This window comes from Canis aureus, chromosome 23 (assembly GCF_053574225.1).
Source record: "Canis aureus isolate CA01 chromosome 23, VMU_Caureus_v.1.0, whole genome shotgun sequence".
Taxonomy (NCBI): Eukaryota; Metazoa; Chordata; class Mammalia; order Carnivora; family Canidae; genus Canis; species Canis aureus.
In genome coordinates, this window is record NC_135633.1 from 3,616,518 (window position 1) to 3,637,519 (window position 21,002).

The following is a 21,002-nucleotide window of genomic DNA, read 5'->3' on the forward strand; positions in this document are numbered from 1 at the left end:
TATTCTCTGACTGAAAACAAATATATGAAAAAAAGAAAAGGAAAATACTAAAAAAAAAAAAATTATGGAATAAAAAGCAACATGCCAAATGACAGATGTACCATGTTTATGTTTGAAACTGTGAAATATGCATATCTATATGGTCAAGGACCAGAAGGTGACATGCAAAACAAATGCTCTATAATTTGCTACAAGTGATTTTTATTTCAAAATGGTTTTCAATATTGTTTTATGTTATATTTTCCATAAACAAAAAGCAATAAATAAAATTTGGGAGCTGTTCAAGATGACTTCTTCCTTTCATCTGCTATGATTTTTTTCAGCCTCACGCGCATGGGAGCTGCCTTATGCCTGTGCTGGCACACATGATCAGTTGAGTGCTTCCTCGGCATTAAGATTTGATTATGAAAATGCCCAGCAATCCACTGAAAGCTCATAACCAGTAATAACAGAAACCACTTCTCCTAATGACCTTGCATATTAAGTTTCCTCCAATGCTTGGGTTAATGCCCCACATCAGGAGTACAAAGGCAAAACGATTTCTACTTTGAGGAATCACGACGCGTAGGGACATAGGCCTCACTTAACACAACGGAGTTATTGTGGCAATAAAGATACGTATGAAGGAATCACGTCCTTAAGTCACTCGATCTATATGTGCTTGGCAGGAAAGTATGCATTTTAAAAAGTCTTTCCTAAACACTGTGTGTTTTAGCATGAGGTTAGCCTTTGCAGACTGCAAAATGAACAATGTAGGTCCAGAACCCAATATAATGTATTTCAAAATTGAGAAAGGCAGTTGATATCGGTAAGAGAAGACACAGAAAGGAAGTGGGGCGGGGGGGAAGCCTTATGTGTATTTTATGGCTTTTGTGTATTTGATGGGAGCTAAGTGAAACCACTTACATGAAGGGGGGTATCGTTTTAGATAGGCGTTGCCGGTGGGTGTGCTGCCTCACTGGAAGCACCATCCTCCTGCATAGTCCTGTTTGGGAAGGCAAATGATGGAGAGGAGTAAGACCTAGAACCCTTAGGACTTGAGTGCAAAAGTGCTCGATGAAACTCACAGATGGAGACTGGTGGACAGAAGAACAGAGAATGTGGCTCCAGAGGGGAGCACGAAGGAAGTCTGGGCCCCATTTCATCTCCCGAGGGTTTGAGTGATTCCAGGTAACAGAATGTATTGGACCATTTGGGAGCTGGGGCAGGGTACAGACAACCTGCACTCTCAACTCTGTGACTTTGCCTGGAAAGTCTACCTCCCGTCTGTACCCCAAATCCTAGTTACATTACATCATTACATTGCCTGGAAAGTCTACCTCCCGTCTGAACCCCAAATCCTAGTTACCTTTCCAGCCTGAGTTCAAAAGTCATCACATTCATGAAACTGGTGCTGCCCACTTAGCTCACCTCAATTTCTAAATGGCACTTGGGTAATTTGTGTTCCTCTCCCTCATCTTTCCTTCCCAGGGCTGATGAATAGAACATCACCCCAGGGGACACAAGTCCCATGATAATCTGCTTGAATAGCTCCCTTGAGTTTTGCGGGCCACATCCTGTGAGGCTCCACGAAGAGGCCCTTCCTCCACCGGCCAGTGAAAGCACTGCTTACATACGTCTCACTCATGCCTCCTACAGTCACTTTCACACAGTTAGTCCTAATAATCACCATCCGTGCTGCAGTATGCCACATGAGCCTGACAAAAATCAATTTAAAATTATAAAAAAAATCTCAGATTTACAAGAGAAACAGGGTATATAATACACGGTGAACATATATGTAGTAAAATGTTGTATTTGACAAATATTAACTTTTGTTAAATTTGCTTTGGGTCATGCTTTTTAAGTCATAAAATATTGCCCATATGTATGAAATCTACGTTTTACTTCTTTGCAGCTTTTCCCACCATTCCTCCCCAAATGTAACACTAGATTCATAGAGGTCTTTTGAAAATTCATAGAGCCTTTTCCCCTTGATCATATGCTGGCTGAGACTTCGTTATTTCCTGCAAAAGCTCCCTGTAGAGTGCTTTAAAAATCATGTATGTTATTTGGCTTTCCCCAAACTTAGTGTGCCCAGAACCTTGAATGGAGTGTGATTCTGGGTACACTCTTCTTTAATGGATCGTACATCGGAGCTGCCACTTGGCATTGCACCAGGATATTTTTAGAGTGCTCTTTTCCTAAATATTTATTGAGCCGTGCAGATCTTAATCACACGTCTCTTATGTAAGACAATACTGTTGTATGGCACCTTCTATTTTCAAGGGCTTTGTTCACCCATCGTCATAAACGACTGGGAAAAAGAGAACAGGTTTTATTCACCATTTTTGAGTTGAAAGAAACCATGGAATAGAGACTATGAAAGAGGCTGAAAGTCTCACAGCTCCTAAGGGACCAGAGAAAGAAAACATCTTACTTTTTTTCAACCATGTCTTCATCTTTTCTCAAAAGTTAAAACATAGGGGCATTCTTTCAAAGATGTGTTCTTTTTGTATTAGAGAACTTAAGCTCCATTTTTATGGGGAGGGGTGGGAAACTATCTTAGAGAAGTCTCTTTCAGTGTTTTGATTTTTTTAAAAAATTCCAGATTTTTTTTTTTTTTTGTATAAAAGAAACAGGCTAAAAAAAAAAAAGGCATTTAATGATAGCAGATACAAATTTCTAAATCCTACACTGTGATGCTAGATCTAATTCATCACATCTCTTAGGGGGGAAAAAATTGTAACACCAGTTTTACCACCAAGGAAATTGAGATTCAAAGTAAGAACATATCTTAGTTAAGGTCACAGATATTCAAGACTGGAACCCCAAGACTGACAAATGCCCATATCCCTCTGTCTTTGATCTTCTTTGGTATTTTCATCTAAATGGTTAAACAATCTGAATTGTGCACAGATTGGAAACTTCCTCAGTCCGTGCGATGAGCTTGAGGCAGCATAATGCAAGTTTCCTTATACGTAAGTAACACGATGATGATAGGTGCACCTAAATGTCCTATGGACCGAGGAGAATGAGAAGCTTGAGCTTCATACCAGGCATCTTCTAGCCCCAGGGGAGGCCGAAAAGCCAACTAACTAAACAAACATACTAAAGTAATGCCTATGGTATGGGTCATTGTGAGAAACAACTCAGATAATCCATTTTAAAGATAATCCATTTTAGGTGCTCAGTCAAGTGTTCAATACATAGTGAAAAGGCAGTACACAGACATAGTGTACTATTATGTTATCAGTATTATTATGGAAATAAATTTGATGCTGCACCATCCGGAGTCCCCGTAGAAGGGCTAGAGGAAAACTATCCCCTTCACAACCATGTGCTGATGATACCTGCTCCAGAGCTGAGGACATCATGTCAGGTGTGGGAAGACATCCATGAAACAGGAGTCTGCTCTTGTACTTGAGAGATACACAGTCTAATGTTGGAAATGGACAGTTTCAGATAATTCCAGTGGAGTCTGGGAAGTGTTCTGGTACATGTATATAAGAGCTAAAGGAATTTGAAGATGGAAAAAGAATTCTCTACACATTTGAGGGAAGCATCACTATAAGGTGCCTGATACTGCACCTGATGCTGCCATTGTGGGACTATAAATAAATAACAGGCCTCTAAGCCTTAGGTTTCCCATTAGCAAAGAAAGGACAACAATATTCTTCTATATAGGGGTACCTGAGTGTCTGTCGCTTAGGTGTCTGTCTCTTGATTTCGGCTCTGGTCATGATCACAGGGCTGTAAGATAGAGCCCTGGGGTGGGCTCTGCGCTGGGCGTGGAGCCTGCTTAAGATTATCATTCTGTTCCTTCCCTCTCTTTTCTCTCCTCTTTATTGTGAGGCATGCGCACGCGCGCGCACACACACACACACACATACACACACACAGTGGCTAAATCGAGTTTATCCAAGTTTGCATATTTGGCCCCAAATTCCACAGGAGTTTTCCTATAATATGATGTTCCCAGGAGCCTTAGGAGATTCTAAAAAGGGCTCTGGAGAAGTAATATTTGCTGCATGCTAGCTTATTTATGGATTGCTAATCTATGAGATTGACAAAGAGAATTGTGAAAGTCTAAGAAATTAATTTCAAGATTTTTTCAATCCAGCTTTTATTACTGAAGACATTAATCAGTACTGTTTTTAAGGAAAGATTAGGATTTTTGACTAATTTTGTATTTGGCCAAAGTATCATTGATTAACATTCTAACTCCATAAAGATTTTATGGATTTTCTGACTTCTAAACCTCTTTGTAATATACAAAATGTTTACCATTATAAATCAGTCTGAAAAATAACTCATTTCACAGAAACAAAGCTTTTAGGGAGTAGCATAATATGTAAAAATACATAATATATGATAAAATGTCTACAGAATGGACTTTATGGTTATTACTAACAAAAAAAGCAACTGTGAGTTAGAAGGCCTGATTTCTAGTCTCTGTTATGATCCAAACAAGCAGTATAACCTCCCTGAGTCCACTTACCCATAATTATAATATTAAAACAAGATAATCTCAAAAATTCTCTGATTTTATGGCTTTTTTGATTCTTATTCAGCTAAGTTTTTTCAAGCCATGTATGAATAGATCTAGCAGTCACTGTAGAAGATATTTTATCACAAATGAGAAAATATTAGAATTTTACCCAAGTACTAAAAGCAATAGCCTGAGCAAGTGGTTTGGGAAAATAAACAAAAGTAGGTGACTTACAGAAGATCTTTATCAATGAAATAGTGAGATTTTGGGGGTTAAAAGTAACCTTTGGTACCCTCAAAGCTAAATAAGGCATCTTTATCAAGTTGGTCAAAACATTCCATTATTTAGAAAGGCCACTTAAATAAATGTCAGAATGCTTTTACAAATGAAGTGGATATTGTTAGATTAGTTTAAAAGTAAATTCATTATATTTTCAGGTCGAAAGGTTTTATCTAAATATAAAAATAACCCCTTATATTTCTACCAAAGCATTAAAAAAATTAGTAGTATATATATAACCATTTATTTGTTTGAGATTTTAAAAAGATCTTTTTATGGCAATAGAAAGTCTTGAATTATATTATTTTGTGATCTGAAAAGAAAAAAAATGGAGACTGATATATATAATATATATATATATATATCAATTATAATTATAATATATATATTAGCAAGAATTCACGCTTATGTTTGGTTTTTAATATCGAAAGCCTTCTGATCATTACGTCAACAAATGTCGACTGCTAGTGTGGCTATAGAAATTTAATTTCAATTAAGATGTATCCATTAAAACTGCTAAAAAAAGATGGAATCTAAACAAGGTCAAGGGTCCCCATCCTCTGTGGGGTAGAGCATGGGGCTCTTCACTGTATTATGCCAGATGACCTTTTACATTGAGTTCCTGGCCTCTCTCCTCTGCCTTCAGATATTGATTTCTTTTTCTTTCCCTCCACCTCTTCCTAGAGGGAAATGCTGCTGAGGTTGAGTTTATAAGTCTTTTGAGAAGGAAATACAAGGGAAAGGATTCAACCTGCATTCACTCAGTGCTACAAGGCACATAGGACTGTGTTTGGTGCTGAAGGATGGTCAAGATGAAGACCGTGTAGGATCTAAGTAGGAAAAGACAAGGAATTCGCAAAACCATGGGGGGGGAGGGGGCGGGGGGAATGTGATTCAGTGCCAGAAAGAGGTAGGAATGAAGAGCTCTGGAAGGATCTTAGAAGGGCACATGAACCCAGTTGCCCCATCATTCATAGCTTTTAAGAATTAGAAGGTACATTTGAAATCATGCAGTCCAAATCTTGCCAAGGACTTTTCTGCATCAACAGAGCTAGAATCTCTATCATTATTTCTTCACTTCAAATTTTTAAACATCTTGTTTCAGTCTTCAACTTCCAGACCTCTGGCCCTTCACTTCTATTCCCAAAAGCCCTATCCTGACGTCTATTACAAAGAAAACTAGAGTCTCCTTCTGAACATCCCCAATGATCTCCTAATTTCTAAACCTATTATCTCCTGGATGTCTTTTGTTGTTGTTACTTATTTACCAATGAGCACAGTTAATTTTACGTGTCAAGTTGACTGGATCAGAGGGTGCCCAGATATCCGGTTAAATATTATTCTGGATGTTTCTGTGAGCATGTTTCTGGAAGAGATTAGCACCTGAATCAGTAGACTGAAAAAAGTGGATTGCCTTTGCCAATATGGGTGGGTATCATTCAATGTATTCAAGGCCTGAATAGGAAAAAAAAAAAAAAAAAGATGAAGGAAGGATTTTCTGGTTCTCTACCTTTTTAGCAGGCATATCAATCTTCCCCTGTACTCTGCTCTTGGTTCTTAGGTATTCAAACTAGAACTGGAATCTATACCTTCCATCCCCTTCTTTGGCCCTCAAGCCTTTGACCTATACCACCTTTCCGGGTCTCCAGCTTTCATATGGCACATCATGGGACTTCTTAGCCTCTATAACTGCATCAGCCAATATATGCCCATACCTTTGCACTGTGTGGGTGGCAACTATAAGGAAAGCCAGTTAAATTACCTTTATACAAAATAAATGGAGAGGTCACTTTAGTTGGGCATAACTTTTTTAAGGTAACAAGATGAATTAAAAATAGTTAACTCATTAATAAGAGGATTCCCTAGTTAATACACCTAGAAATTCTGAATTTCTGAATTTGAGGGACTGATTATCCAACTCTTGGTAACCAACTGTGATACAAAATTGAAGAAAATGCAAAAATAAAATCAAACGTGCCAAGTGCATGAAGTATTAAAATATATAGCTTATTGTTTCTTGTTGTTGTTCTGAAGAATCCTGACTAATACAGCATAAGACAGCAATGTAATATGTGTCTTCTTTAGGTGAAATTTCTCTCCTCTGATTTAAATGACACTAACATTTCTATTATTTATGTGTCTTAATTTTGTTTTTGATTTTATATTTTCCAACTCCTCTTCATTTTTCTCTTCTACATATTGAATATTTCTAAAATTTATCATTTAATCTTCTACTTTCTTGCCTCTATCATTGGTTCTTAAACTGCCGTATGTGCAAAAACAATTGCCTACGGGTGTGTATATTGTGTGTGTGTGAGTGTGTGTTAGGGACAGGGCAGAAGGCAGTTAATAAGAATATTCCCAGTACTCACTTCTCAAAATTCTGATTTAGAATTGTAAGATGGAATTCTGAACTTTTTATCAACCCCAACAATAAATGTAGAGGGTCTATTACCTCTACATGACCAAAGAATCGCTTTCCAAACCTACCATTTTCCTTCTGTCTAGTTTCACCTCTGAAACCATCAAAGGGAAACTTTCCATTCTTTGAAACGAACATAGTCGTATCACAAAGAAAGTTTTTTCTCTTCAGTTGAACATTATCTTACACATAATGAACGTTTTTCTTGCTTCACATCACACCGTGTGAAGTTCACAGGTGAGCAAATGTAATGCTGTACCACATGGATGAGGACACAGAGCTCTATGCGATCAAGCCTTAGAACTACAGGCCTCACAGCTAGTGCATTATGAACACCCGGTCAGAGCCCAGCTCAATGTGACCTTTTTCGAGCACTTTCATGTGCTTAACTATGTTTTAAGTATTATAATTTTCTTGACTAAAAAGCACAGGTTCTTACAAAGTCCATTCAGAGGCATTTGGCTTATAATTACAAAGGCTGATAAATAATTCAGAAGCAGGGAAAAAAAAAAGGGTGACTGGGTATATGCATGGATCTTTCCATCCAGAAGCTTCCCTAAATTCAAAGTCTTAAAAATGAGAAGAGGAGACTCGCAGCAAAAAAAAAAATAATAAAAATAAAAAATAATAAATAAAGATTAGCAGAAACAGCTAAATTTGACCCCTATTGACTACCAAACAATTTAGAATTTTATTAAATAGTCAACAAAGCTCCTAGAGCTCTCTGTGGACAACATGTCCACTCTCACGCCACAGTTTACAAAGTCAGATTAGCCTCCACAACAGAAAACCTGAAACAGTGATCCTTAATAGCACTAAAAAGAAAGAGGGAAGAAAGAAGGAAGGGAGGCAGGGAGGATAGAAGTGCATTCTCGGAAATACAGGTTCCAACAAGCTAGTTATATATTATTAGCAATTGGTACAGATATGACAATTTGCAGCAGGAACTAGGGTAGAAGTTAATTTTAACAAAGTCACAAATCGTTTAGTCCACAAGGTATTACCAAAGGAGGTGAATGATGAGGCACTGGAAAATTTGGCTAACAGGAATTGTCAAATATCATACCAAGAATATTAGAATATCCTATATTTTCTCTTTCTCTCTATATGTATAGAATGGTGGTTGCTAGAGATTAGCCCATGCATTGGCCAAAGATACAGTGGAATTTATACAGTGAGGAATGAGAGGGAAGGGATGACTTGAGAGACACTGCAGAGAGAAAGACAGGAGGAGATAGAGAGGGATAGGGAATGACCAGAGTTTGAGAGTAATGGGGAGACTAGGTGATTGAGTCAAGACAGCATCAAAATTAAGATAAAGCTTTAAAGTTCAACAAACACTGGGAATCTTGCTGGGTGTCACCATTTATTAGCCTTGTGTTACTGGACAAATCGCTTAGATTCTGGAGTTACTATTTTATGTGTAAAAGCGCAGCCATGGACAACCTATTGACTTGTTACAAAGATTACACATAATAAGATACGTGAAACATTCAGGACCATGTCTTGTACTTGCACCTCAATTATTTAAAAGAAATTGAAAAGAGGTGCACCAAAGTGTGAGGAGAAGAGTTCTTCAGGAACATAGCACAGGGAGAAACGTTGAGAAATGATTCAAGGTAACAATCATATTTATGCAAGATGAGGAGACAAGGCAGGAAGGAAGGATGGGGAAGCGGGGGGAGGTGGAGGGAAGGAGGAAGGGAGTCAGATTATGAGAAAGAGCAGGTCACAGAGGCTGAAGAAGGTGAGAGATCAAGGAAGAGGGGTGGTCAGGCAGTCCGGAATCATGCTTTTCCTACCACATTTCAAAATAAACCCCAGGTGATTTAAAAAGGCAAATATTGATAAAATACAACCCTCAGAAAAAACACAGGTGAATAGAGAAAATGATATGTACTAGCTCTGTGAAGAATTATATTCAACTCTGAACCAGAAGCCAAAAAATTACAAAGGAAAATTATCTACATGTATATAAAATTATATATATATATACAAACTAAATATACATTTATTTGTAACAAAACAAATCTAAAAGATATTAATATTAAAAGTTATGGAAAATTTCAATTTTTATTAATTATCTTATTTATCAGCATAAGGTATTCGCTGTTAATAAAATGCCAATGATCAAATATGGTAAATTTGGGTAATTAATAAAACATTAATTCAAATAATTCACTTAGTAGCAGTTTTGTTTATTAGTCTCCATGAATAACATCAAGACATTAGTAAATAAAAATGAAAAGTAATTGGATAGATAGTTCAAACAGGAGAAAATGCATACAGCTTAAAAATAATTGTAAGTATTATTCACCAAAATCATATAAATTAAAACGATACTGGGGACTCTGATAATCATAAAAATCAGACACACAAACACTAAAACTCAGGTCTGACGAGGTAGCTGAGAAACTGTTAAAATTATATACTACTTCTAGCTGCAAAAACTGGTATAATCACTATGGAAATAATACAGCAAGATATAGTAAAAGCATAATGATGTTTATCTGTATAGATGATTCCAGTCCCAGGAATTAATCCTAATGAAATAACTAAAGGAAGAAAGCAGTAAAGAAAATAAGTTTCAAGTATTTTCAGTGTTCTTCTGAGGCAAATTTTCACGATTCATAAAAGCTAGATATGGATATTGGATTCCTTCATTTCACCTGTGTAGTTTTAGAATTCACAAAGCATTTTTATATGCTTAAAATTGCATAATCATCCATTTGGATGAGTATTGTTATTCCCATGTAAGTATGAGCGAATGCCATTATCCAATGTTATTTAGCTAATGAGTAACGCACCAGGCTTGAGCCAAGGCCCAAATAATCATATCATTTCCAAGTTTAAGGAATGATTATAAGTCACATAATCTTTTCAATTTCTTCAGTTGCCCTCTCGCTCACTTTTTCTCTCAATCTCTAACAACATTATGCCAATTCCTCCAAAATTCAAGATAAAGGAGGTTTTGCAGCAGGCTTTGGGGTCTCCATCTTTTCTCATCAGTGCTTCTTTTACCTCATGGTAATTACCTCCTCGATGTGTCTCAACTCTCTGTGTCTAATCTCTCCCACCTATAATTCATGCTGTATACGACACTGTACCAAAACAACCCTTTTTGGAATTACTGAGACCTTAACATCCATCCAATATAAAAGAAGTGCTTGAGGTCCAATCTGAGTCCATATTTCTGTAGAGCTTCGCTGAAAGAAGCTTGACGGACAGTCCTGGTGATATTCCAGGATTCGGTACATTATTCTCTGCCAACCACAAAATTATATACTAGGGTTTCTAACACTCTGAAGACACCTATAAAAGACAAAACCATCTTAAAGTAGGCAACAGTGAGTAGTGTATAATGGATTGCCCTCTTTTCTTCCTTTTTAACTCTTATATCTGCTTTCAAGTGTTACTTCCCAATTCAGACTATCACACACATAACTGAACCTCCCAAGACAGTTCAGTACATACTTCTTGAGTTAGGCAGCAGTTCAGTACATACTTCTTGAGTTAGTGTACAGTGCCTTTTAATTATAATATTTCAAAAATACATTAAGTTTATTATAAACCTCTTTTAAATTCTAGAATTTTGCAGAGTACATACAAAATTAGAATTTCAATATTCCTCAGAGTCTTTTATTCAAGAAGAAAACAATACCTTTTCAGTATGCATAATGAGAAGACAAAGCGCTATAAAATATAGCTTGAGATATTCAACTTTTCGACAAAATTAGCAAACATGTGGTACCTAATACATATTCATAATTGTAAAGTAAGACTTTTCATAGGAATCAGAAAATTCTTTTCAAATGTTAATCAAAGTTTTTAAGATCTATAAAGAATATGGTATTTATAGCTATCAATTTGCAAAGAGTGCACCCATTTGGGGACGCCAGGGTGGCTCAGCAGTTGAGCGCCTACCTTCGGCCCGTGGGTGATCCCAGGGTCCTGGGATCGAGTCCCCATTGGTCTCCCGGCATGGAGCCTGCTTCTCCCTCTGCCTGTGTCTCTGCCTCTCTCTCTGGGTCTCTCGTGAATAAATAAATAAATAAATACAATCTTAAAAAAAAAAAAAAAAAGAGTACACCCATCTGCAAATGAGCAGGTCTGCTTGGCTTATAAGGATGGAAAAATATAATAAAAACCATACTGTGACAATTATGTATAGACTCTGGAGCCCTTCCTTCCTTCCTTCCTTCCTATTATATCATTCACCTTTGAAATTCACAAAATCCTTATGAGACAGGTACTTCTAAGAATCATATTTGTGAGGAAACTAAGGCACTAGAGTTTAAGTTAGCCCAAGAACAGGAGAAATCGTAGAGCTAGGATTTAAACCCAGGCAGTCTCCAGTTCCATCCACGTCGAAGCAAATGGTGGGTATTTGTCATTTCTAATGGCTGAGGAATATTCCATTGTATACATAAACTATTATGCTGAGTGAAATAAGTTAATCGGAGAAGGACAAACATTATACGTTCTCATTCATTTGGGGAATATAAATAATAGTGAAAGGGAAAAGAGGGGAAGGGAGAAGAAATGGGTAGGAAATATCAGAAAGGGAGACAGAACATGAAGACTCCTAACTTTGGGAAATGAACTAGGGGTGGTGGAAGAGGAGGGGCGGGTGACTGGGTGGCAGGCACTGAGGGGGGCCCTTGACGAGATGAGCACTGGGTGTTATTCTGTATGTTGGCAAATTGAACACCGATAAAAAATAAATTTATAAAATATATATACATATATATAAAATAAAATAAACCCAGGCAGTCTCAACACATGTTCTTACTCAGTGCTGTGCCATTTTGTTTCTATACTTTTTTTTTCCTAATAAAGAGAGGAAAAAAAATCGTATCTGGAGTAGCTGCTTATATCTGACACTGACTTGATCTTATTTCTATGGAGATAGAAAAAAATAAAAACATTCTGGTTTATAAATTAACATATCAAACAAAGTTGTCCTAAGGATTCATTGTCTAGGAAGAAATTTAGCGGGGGGGTGTGCTTATTTCTAAGCCCTGAATTATACCTTCTGAAGACTGGAACACTTCTAGGTTTGCCTTGAAAGTTTTGGCTTCTATCAAGTATAAAATGTTGCACCAATATTTTCTTCAAGTGCTAACAGGGTACAGAATGTGCAACTCTACTCTATTTGAGTAAAGTCTACACGCAGAATCTTATTAGAAAAATTTAAGGAAGGAGGCTATCTAGAAAGGTGTGTGTAGTGGGGGCATGAGTTTGTGTGTATGTGCACATGTGCGTACACATTTATTTAGTAATTTATTAATGTTTACATAATACATCTTTGTGTAGATGCTGGGGGTCATTAGCAGTGCCTTCAAGAGGCTCCAGCACCAGAAAACCAAAAAGTTGGCCCTAATGGGACCACTTATAAGGTTTGATGTTAGGCAACTCATTTAGCTTTCTCGGTCTGTTTCCTCATCCATAAAATGAGAAAAAAGTTATGGCCTAGTCATACATATATTATGAAGCTTAAATGGGATTTTACATGCCATGTACCTGGAACGTTGCTTGTCATATGTAAATGCTTAGCTACTAAATTGTACCTACTATTCGATATATTAAAGGCTATTGAGAAGAGATTTCAAATAGGCCTTCATTAAGTCATATGTAGTTCAGTTCATTTTGACTGTTTTGGGTGAACTCTATGCTAAAGTTAAGACAAAAGGCATATACAACATCGGTGTTACCTATAAGAGATTTATAGTCACTTTAGGAAGAGTAATAAAATCCCATACATAAAACCTTCCTCTTTCTGCATAATAAAAGATGACATTTTGAAGGGTTCTGTTACAGTACTAATGTGATTCTGGCTAAAACATATTTTAATATATTTCTAGATTGTAGGAAGTAATAAAACTTTCTAAGAGTAAAAAAAAAAAAAAAAAAAGCAAAAACAAAACAAAACAAAACAAACCCCCATAAAACCAAACCAAACAGCTAAACAAAGAAGTAACCATGATCCCAAGTCAGTACAGGGATAGTGAGCGGTGAGAAGGTGAAAGCCTGTGTTATCCAGGCGAGATCTTTGGGCATTTCAGAGCGAGGAGCTGAAATTACAATTTCCACAATTAAGCTTGGGCAGGGCAGTTGAAGCAGGGGAAAGTGGTTCTAGGCACTGGACCCCTGGGTCCCAGCAAAAGAAAATAGATGCATCCCTGGCTGAAGCCCTGATGGCACGCCGACAAATTAAGATCTCACAGATAGAAGGCACAGCAAAGATCCCCCTCTACTAATAAACCTCTACTAATGAAAATCAGGACAAGAAAAAGCAAGTGCAGATCCTTAAGGATTTCACCGGAATAACATAAAGAACATGAAGAAACTAAGAACAACATATTTAAAAGTAAAATATAGAATAAAAAAGATGAACAAGCAAGGAATATTCATAAAAATTTTGATTTAAGAAATTCAGGAAGAGATTTTAGAAATAAAAAATACAATTACTCAGGAAATCAGCCTCGATACGCTATTCCTGTACAAACAGATCTGATTAACATTTTACTAATTACTTCAACAACGTCTCTTCCGCCTTTTGGGCCAGGAGAGTATCCAGGAATACAGATTTAGTTGTCTTGCTGATACCTTCCAATCTGGAATATTTCTCAAATCTTTTTGAGTTTTAAAGATTATAGCTTATATAATATTTAAATTATTATATAATTTATAGATTTATATAGATTTATATATTTATATAATTTAAAGATTATAGCTTTATATTCGATTTTAAATATTAGGGTCCTTATTTTTTTTGTCCTTTTTTTTTTTAAAGATTTTACTTATATTCTATAATATGAACCTCAATCTGAATCTGCCTGGTGTTTTCTTGTAAGAAATTCCTAGCAAAAACACCTCAAAAAATGCATTCTTCTCAGTGCGCTGAATCCCTGGGCTCAGGACATCAACTCTCTGTACCACTGTGATGACAGTGTAGATCACCTGATCGTGTTGGCATCCGCCAGGTTTCTTCACACAATCAGGCCACCATCCTTCCTTTCTAGTTGAGTAGTACTTTGTGAAAAGATAATGTCCAAGAGTGACAAATTACATTCTTCCTCAAACTTCCTCCCACCAGACTTAGCTTCTATCAAAAATTCCACCTGAATTGCCAGCAATTTGATGATTTGCTAAAAGGTGAACTTCTGTCTCCATCATCCCTTCTGGATTCAGAATTTTGCATTATAATATAAGATAGAGCCTGGTCTTGTCCCCAATTTACGTATTTACTTAGTCATACTTCTATAAATCTCGAGTCCCAGATTCCTATTTTATTCAATAGGTTACATACATTATTATGATTACTTGTTTCAATGCTACAATTATCCCAGATCTGGACTGTGCCACTTTTACATCTTCTCATATTCTTTGAGTACACTTTCTAGCACAGTAAAAATCCAGGTTTATTATGTGTTTTTCTCTGCCCTCGTCTCATCATTTCTAAAAGAGCCTTGGTTCCTTTCCTGGAGATGGTATTTAAAACCAAGAACTGGGCACCTGTGCTTGTTATCACTGGGCACCCTTGCTTCCAGAAACTACACACATACACACAAACATACACACGTACACATAAGTACATATATATGTCATAAATTAAATATTCTTTTCATTACTTTCCACGTATCACATGTTACATACTTTTAAGTTAAAAATAACACTATCACCTATGGAACATTTTGAAGAATAAATAGGATGTAGACACTTAAAAAAAAAAAAGAGGAAACTTAAATGCATTAAACAATCTGAAAGGGAAAAAAAAAATTAGATACTCAGGCATCCGAGAGGGAGGGGGATATTGGAGGCCAGGCAGGGAAGAACGGGATTACATATGCACAAACTCTGACACGTTTATAGTGATGTTTCCAGTTCTCCATGAGAGTCAGACTAAGACTGCCTTCCCAAAGGTGTCTACACCCCAATCCCTGAAGCCTGTGACTAACTTAAAGCTGGTGAGAGAAGAGGGATAACCTGGGTTGGCCAGGTGAGCCCGGTGTAATCCCCCAGGGCCCTTCTGAGCACGTGAGAGGTGCGGGAGTGAGATGAAGACATGTGACGGTGGAAGCAGAGGGCAGGGGACCAATGAGAGATCTGAAGGTGCTTCCCCGCTGGCTGGTTCCAATGACCAAGGAACCCCAAGCCTAAGCAATCCAGGTTGCCTGTAGAAGCTAGAAGAGCCAAGAAAACAAACTCTTCCCCAGCACCTTGAAAAGGAATCAGGACTCCTATAATACCTTATGTTTAACCCAAACTTCTGACTCCTGGAGCTTGGAGGGTATAACGCTGAGTTGTTTTAGGCCTATGAAAGTACTGCACCTGCCAGGGGAGCCTCAGAGTTCTTTTCAGCTTTCCTCTTTTCTGTTTCTAAACATTTTCTCCAACTGTGAGGCACGTGGATCCCGATATCTTCATTGTATTTACTTCTTTGGTTCAGTCTTTTAATTTTTGTCAGTTAATTCATTTATGCGTCACATCTTAAATGTTCTTTTCATCTAAATCCTGTGTAACGAAAGTCACGTCATTTTAAATTACAAGTATCGGTACTACGTAAGAGAAGTTTTGTAGAGTAAATAGGAGTTCGGCAGATATAAAAGAAGACACTAAATTCACTAAACGGGTCGAGAAAAGGTATTATATACTGGGGCCTAACTACACGTGGGTAGGGAGACCAGAGGGAGAAGAACATGATTAAACAAGACAGAATGATGAGAGAACAACTTCAGGCAAGGTGCAATCATCAGGGGCAACGTTCACAGAAGGAGCGAAAGGTCAAGTCAAAGAAGTTCAGAGAACAAAGCCCATCGTGTTTACCCGGTGATGCTTCTGGAAAGTTCTTAGAAAGGCTGGAGTGTAAGGAGCAAGAACAGAAACACAAAGGCCAATGAGGAATCCGATTAACCACAAGAACTGAAACCGAGCTGGCATATTTTGGAGGTAGAAGGGGTGTGGGGGGGTAAGGGATACACGGGTTTCAAGAGAACAATGAGGGGAAAATCCAAGAAAACAGGGAAAATCATGCCTGGGTTTCTGGATGCCTTGGAGGGTTCTCCTTAAAAGATCTTCAGCTGACCCTGCTGACGCTTACCCACGTAGCCCATCGGGGGGCCCTGGCAGTCACGGGGGAGCTGTCCTGGATCGAGGAGCCACAGGCCTGCCTCCCCCTGGTTTCTCCAGGCACTCCCAGCTCGCAGCTCCCTCCTGTCCACAGCTAGCTCCCAGCTGCCCACCTGCCCTCCCAGATTCCAGAATTGCCAGGGCATCAGCTGCCAAGTGTCACTGTGTGTAAAGCACTGAGGACAACGCCTGGCACTGAGTACGTGGGATGTAAGGGTCAGCCCCTGCCGTTATTCTACTGCATTTTGTTACTTCGAATCCTTTACTTGCACATCCTTGCCAATTTTGATGGGATTAGAAATAAGCAGATATTAGTCAATGTACGTATTTAATAAGGAGTCTGAGAAACTCTGTCTCCCTCCTAGCTCAGCCTGAATTTTTGCCACTTGCATTAGGTTTTTTTTTTTTTTTTCCTCCAGTGTGGTTCTTTAAGGGCAACCTAAAATAATTGTGTTAAAATACTGTTCAATATGTTAGATATCATGATTTCATAGTCATTTAGGCAAGGGGTAACCCCTTGCATAAACTGCTGCAATTTCCTCAAAGAATCCACTGTGCTAACCTGAGTTTACCTGTCAGGAGCACTCTAACACGGGATGATAGACGGTCTGCTCTATCACCCATGCTAGAAATAAGTCAGGATTCTCACAGCCAAACATGACACAATATGCAGTTTTAATGACCCACTTTTTTGGTTGAAATGTCTCAAAGCATTTCTTGTGGAATTCTTTCACAGTGCGTCAGCACACATAGATGGAGAACAGGTTTGTTTTTAAAGCCTGTTTGGCCAGAGCTGGGTGAGACTCATGTGTCAGCCTTCAATGTGTTAACTTTTATTAATATTCACCTCACTTCAGAAGTGATTACGGGACAGTAAATCCTGAGTAATAAATTCCTACCTCACTTGGTCATTAACCTCCTTTTTTTTTTTTTTTTTTTTTTTTTTTTTTATTTTCTTAAACTTAATAGAATTCCTAGGATCACGCTTTGGAAAATGTGGATGTAGGTCAAACCTCATCCAAAAGTGCTGCAGTCTGCGAGTACATTTTTAAAAATTTAACACTAAAGGTCACGGTGATAATGACACTTATGAATAATATGAATAATATCTCAAGTCAGATATATGTTCACTTGGAGTCCAGGACATAGAAGATTAGGACTCATGTGATTTCCCCGTAAGGATTCACCATTTCAAGAAAACTGTTAGGAATAAGGAATAGGCAAGAGGCCCATCTTCACCCTCTCAAACAGTGCCAGTGTTCTCATAATCAGGGAGGGTAGGCTGCAGCTCGAGTGAGCAATGCCATTTCTGCATAACGTCAAGATGCTCGAAGAGGCAGAAACTAGGGTTTATGAGGTTAGAGTCGTACCTGCTGTAAGCTTGCTGCTAGAGAGGAGTGCGCTTTGAAAGAATATTTATGTAATTTCCGAGATATGATGACTAATTCTACAGTGAAAAGCATTCGGGGAACAGCCAACCTGCTTCTAGAACTGCTTTTCCTGAGGTACCCACCTTTAAGAAATAACGCCATCTTCATCAAATTTTCTAAAGGTAGGAGTTCATACTTATTTTTATCTGAGAGATTATCAGAGTGGGTAGATGAGGGAGATGAGTACAGGAGCCAAGGCTGAGGTGTTAGAGGATGCTCTTGCCAATTAATTTCTAATCTCCGAAAATCCTAGCAAACTGGAGACTAAGGGTGTCGAGGTGGCTACCAGGGATGACGAGGGTGTTGCTTGCTCAGGACAAGAATGAAAACATAAGGTAAGAGATGCTGGAAGGGTATCATCAGATATTTAATGTAGACTTTAATGTAGTTCATCTTATCTGTGATGTGGCTACTTTCCCCCATGTCTTTCTTTTTTCCCTCCCCTGTCTTTTTAATCTTTAACACACCTCTTATTAACGGGATAGAGGCCGGATCTGTTTGGGGGACCATGACTAAAAGTGCGACTTTATAAAGGGTGGCATGAGGAGTGAGTGGAGGCCAACCTCAGGAGGCTCAGGGATCTGCTACAATGATCTCACTGTACCTATAATGACGTCTTACCATTTGGTAATCAAAGACGTGCTCTTTAGCATGCAGGGTGGCGTTTGAATCCAATTACCTCAAAGTCAAGTGGCCTCTATAAAGTCTTTCTTCTAGGCTGTATTCTCTCTGCCCTCCTTAATGTGATGCTACTCTTTGCATTTTAGGTACATGACTGCACATATCTGAGAATGCATCCTTTTTTTATTCCACTGCAAACTTCATTTTCCCCTTACCCGAACCAAGTAAAATAAATTAAAAATAAATTTTGACATCTGACTACAGACATGAGGTTTTGTTCATTGTCTTGGAGCTAACAACCCTCCTGGCTGAAAATACTCAATATTTCTGCTAGCTTGTGGCCTCTGATGGTAACTCTGCTGAATACTGCTGCTGAATTTTTCTCTCATTGTTTTATGAACATCTGTCTTGTCTCCTCGTTCACTATTCAAAAACTAAACCATAGACAACTTGAACATAAAGCATGTCTTATTCTGTACCCTCAAGATGTTTATCACAACACTTGTGCCCACAGAGGATGGGGGAGAAATACTAAATTTCCTCTAGTTTTGTTACTTGAAGTGTTGTAGCCAGCAATAACCCACTCACTCATTCATATTTTTAACATGAATTTTTCTACCAAATAACTTATTAATAACTTATATACAGATAAATTTCTGGGTATGTGTTTAACTATATTATATATGAGTAAAAGGAGTTCTTTATACTCTTATGGAATAGAAATTTATCATTTTTATTAGCCAAATCTTCACACAATATTTAATTTCAAAACCCAATCTGAATAAATTATATAATTAAAATGGGGGAAATGATTATCGCCTCTTCTGTTTCTATCAAAATTTCATTTGTTCCTTCCTAAAGACCAAGTTTCTTGATATGTAAGGTATCAATTACAAAGATTGATTCCAGAAACAGACTAAAGCATTAAAGGCAACTAGGTCAATAGTGACCTGTATATCCTGCAAGCGTGGGTCCTTCCATTTGTGATACCCCTTACGCAGGACTGAGAAGAATCCTGCTTTGCCACTGCCATAGCAAATCATGAAGGTTTAATGTATTTCAACTTCTAAATGTGATGTTTATCACATCAAATAAGAGTTGATGCTTTCGATGGTTTCTTTGCCACTCAAATGCAAATAGAAATGAGAAAGAGGAACTGTTTGAAGGGGCCCCTCCTTCCCACAAAAAAGGAACTACTGGTTCCAGAAACAGAAGAGCCTAAAAGGAATACGAGTCTTTAGACCTTCTACAATATAACCTCATTCAAAGCTACTTCCATTTACCCAGGTCTGTAAGATGTGGTAAACAAAGTCGCCGTGACACAGCTGTCGATTTGGAAGCGAGTAAGATTTCAAAACCAAGTAAAATTGACACCATTCATACATCTTACTCTGCTGGTGTAGGAGTGGAAGTCTGTTATTTGCATAAATGCCTGTTTGTTCTTAAAACTTCTTGAATCCTTGTGACACTGTGAGCCAGATGTCATTACTGTTTCAGGTTACGTGTTTGGTTAATCGGAATACATATATAACTTGACCAAAATCACAAAAATAGTTAGTAGCAGAACTTAGTTTTGTACTAGAACAATTTGGTCCTAGAATCCAAATTCTTTCTCAATATACTCTACATCCACCAACGATGAATAGAAGTGACCTTAACAAACCCTTACACTCAAGTGTCTTTGTCTATACACATCTATACAAATGTAAATGTACGCATACATTTGTATGTATAAATCTTTAGATTTTAAAAAATAACTGGAAGGAAATAAACCAGTAGGATGAAAGTTACGGTTTCTAGGTAGTAGGTTATGATTTGTTATCCTTCACATTTTTACATTTTCCAAACACTCAATAATCATGTACTATTCTTATTTCCATAAAACAACATATTCAAAAACAAAATTTTTACAAAATGTTTGTAACTGCACAATCTATCTAAAATTTTGACCCTTACTCTGCCACCTTATGGAGACTTTCCCTGCTTTAATTTTTACGTCTTTGGCACCAGTCATATTTGTTTCATATACTAGGTGTTTTCCTTACTTACGCTGTCTCTTTCTACCAGTAGAATGCTAACTCCCTAAGAATCAGAATTTTTATCTGTTTTGCTTACTTCTGGACTTATAACAGTGCCTGATGCATTGTAAAATCAATCGGAATTCAATTAAAAATATTAATATAGTATAGAAGCACTGTTCCTTGAAGATTCATATTTGAATTATAAGGAATTTCCATCTACTGACAACCCTTTATAAATGTGTGGTAATTTATTTTATTAAAAAAAAAAAAGAACAATGAAAACCAATTTATTCAGGTCTGACTTTTATCACAAAGAAGACAAAAGGCCAGTAATCCATTTCAGTCACTCCTGATACTTATCCTTTTCTAAATAGGGCAACTTAGTTTTTATCCAAGAACAGATTTTATTCCTAAAAAGCAGTCTTGAGTGTATAGAGGGAGAGAAAGGATGAGAAGGTGTTCACCCGCTCCATCTCATGTTCCCTCCAGGTAATCACCAGCTTGCAGAATGTACAATAGTTGATGTTCAAACTGAAATTCTCTTGAGTTTCCAAGAACAAACTCCTACAGGGTGGTTCAGTGATACATCGAACCAGGAAGATTTCAGTTTAGGGAGTAACAGTAAG

General features: G+C 37.6%; 1 protein-coding gene and 1 long non-coding RNA gene across 7 annotated transcripts in view; one reads left to right on the forward strand and one right to left on the reverse strand.

The window, feature by feature from the left end:
* The window catches only part of ANO3 (anoctamin 3), a 373,740-nt gene that overhangs the window by 198,281 nt on the left and 154,457 nt on the right, over positions 1 to 21,002 (reverse strand). The window lies entirely within an intron of this gene.
* LOC144294508 (uncharacterized) lies at positions 17,513 to 18,621 on the forward strand. The gene is made up of 3 exons (XR_013361870.1): positions 17,513 to 17,856; positions 17,988 to 18,069; positions 18,502 to 18,621. It is a non-coding gene; the product is annotated as an uncharacterized LOC144294508 (long non-coding RNA).